Source organism: Lycium ferocissimum, chromosome 12, assembly GCF_029784015.1.
Source record: "Lycium ferocissimum isolate CSIRO_LF1 chromosome 12, AGI_CSIRO_Lferr_CH_V1, whole genome shotgun sequence".
In the NCBI taxonomy this organism is placed as follows: Eukaryota; Viridiplantae; Streptophyta; class Magnoliopsida; order Solanales; family Solanaceae; genus Lycium; species Lycium ferocissimum.
In genome coordinates this window covers 3,762,495-3,764,810 of record NC_081353.1, presented here as the reverse complement: position 1 = coordinate 3,764,810, position 2,316 = coordinate 3,762,495, and the positions used below count along the sequence as shown (strand labels likewise).

General features: G+C 37.4%; 1 long non-coding RNA gene across 1 annotated transcript; it reads left to right on the top strand.

Moving 5' to 3' along the window:
* The first annotated feature begins 596 nt into the window (after nt 1-596).
* On the top strand, nt 597-1,837 carry LOC132040584 (uncharacterized). The gene is made up of 2 exons (XR_009410723.1): nt 597-869; nt 1,521-1,837. It is a non-coding gene; the product is annotated as an uncharacterized LOC132040584 (long non-coding RNA).
* The last annotated feature ends 479 nt before the right edge of the window (nt 1,838-2,316 follow it).

The window sequence follows — 2,316 nt, the reverse complement described above, 5'->3', positions numbered from 1 at the left end:
CTTGGGAGTCTGAGGCGGATATGCGAGATAAATATCCTCATTTATTTGACGAGACAGATACGATCTAGATCCGTTCGAGGACGAACGTTATTTTAAGTGGTGGAGAATGTAATAACCCAATTTTTTTTAATAAGGGTTTAATTGGTAATTTTAGCTAAAAGGAATTTAAAAGAAAAGAAATTCGTAATTAGTATTAAAAAAAAAAGTAGAAAATAAGGAATTTAGTCGGCCAAGCCCAAAAAGGAAAAGGAAAAAAAAAACAATTTAAAAAGGAAGGGCTGAAGCCCCAATTTAAAAGAAAAGAGAAGAATGTTTTTAAAAAGAAAAAAGCAAGCCACCGTGTGAGAGGCGGGGAAAATGCGAAGCAAAAGAAAAAAAGCAGTAGAGAAGAAAGGGAGAAAAAAGAGGAAGGGAGAGGAGAAAAATAAAGATTTTCCACCTGACTCATCAAGGTAATGACTCTAAACTTTTATTTAAGTTTGTTACATAATTATTGGGTGAATCTTTATGGTGAAAACATGGGAATATTTTGAGGAATGGAGAAAGTTTAACTCTAGGGTTCTCAATCAAAATCATTGATTTGAAAGGGCAAATAGTGTCGGATTTTAGACTTCTATATATTGTTGGAATCCTCTCGTTAAGGCCTTCCCGAAAACATATGTCTTGTCAGGTTTTGAACACATTGACCAGAGGGCGTTTTCATCCTTTAAAATTTGACTTTAACCGTTTAAGCCTCTAAAAATATAGAAGTGGTTTACCCTAAGGGTTTTGACCATTCTAAATCCATTTTTTTGTAGTTTGAGGCAATACGGAGACTCGAGAACGCAGTTTTGATTAATTGGGAAGTGTGCTTGAATTGTGAATTTGAGGTAAGTGAGACTTTAAGCTTTGGGTACTTTCTTTTTAAAACCCGTTTTAAAAATATTTTTTCACTGCCTGGTCCATGTGTTGGGACGAGCATGTGCTTGGCAAAATCGGTGGTCCTTCAGGCCAGCCGCATATACTTTATTTTCAAATAATCCAAAACTCTCTTTATAAATTATTTTGTGATGTGATATAGCTGTGAGCCATGATATTGGGGCATTGTGTAGGCTTCCCTTAGCATTGTGTATGCTTCTTGATTATATTGGGGCATTGTGTATGCTTCCCTTAGCATTGTGTATGCTTCTTGATGATATTGGGGCATTGTGTATGCTTCCCTTAGCATTGTGTATGCTTCTCGACATATTTGGCACATTGTGTATGTTGCGTGGATTCATAGTGTTGACTAATTCTTTAAGCTCGCCACTTATGACGGTTCGTAGTGTAAATTGTGTTGAGATATATAATATATTTGATAAACAGTGGTTTGGACCTTGGTTGCTATTATATAATGATATATTCATGTGCATAATATTTTTGTGCCTGTTGTGTGTTTGTATTTTCTAACACTTGTTCCAGGGGTATTTGAAGTGGCGGGTCGAGGATCATACTGGGTTATATTTATGTATAACTCACTCCTTAGCTGCATGTCCATGCAGATACTGTCATTGAGAACGAGGCTGGTAATTGAAGACTTCGTGAGTGGATTTTGTTGCTGAGGTGAGCCACCGCATTGTTCGTGAAGGCAGCCATTTCAGCTTTATCTAGTTTATTTCTAGTTATTTCTTTTATTTTGGGTTTACATGCCCGACACTCAAACTCTTGTAACTCTGTTAGATGCTCCATGGTCTTAGCGTGGGATGTGGGCTAGAGATTCTTTTTATCTTAGCGTTGGTTGATTTTCATAAATCGATTATGGATTTGGTTGGCGATTATTTCGCATTTTTATCATTAATAACGTTGTTGGACCTGCACTTATTTTCTTTTAGTGCTTTTGTAAATGATTAAGAGTATGATATGTGGTTCGCCTGGCGGGTGGTGTTTCTTTGGGTGCCAATCACGTCTAGCGGGTATTTTGGAACGTGACATCTCCAAACCCTCTTGGAAGGACTTCTAAAAATTAGCTATAAACTGAGTTCCTCTATCTGAGATAATAGATACTGGAACACCATGGAGCCGCACTCTCTCTTTAACATAAAGCTTTGCATAATTTTCTGCTACATATGTAGTTCTGACTGGTAAGAAATGAGCTGACTTCGTGAGTCTATCCACAATCACCCATATGGAATCATACTTACGTCGAGAACGGGGTAAGCCTGTAATGAAGTCCATGTTAATTACTTCCCACTTCCAAGTTGGAATTTCTATAGCTTGCAACAATCCGCCCGGCTTTTGGTGCTCGATTTTCACTTGTTGACAATTGGGACATTGAGCTACAAATTCTGCTATATCCTT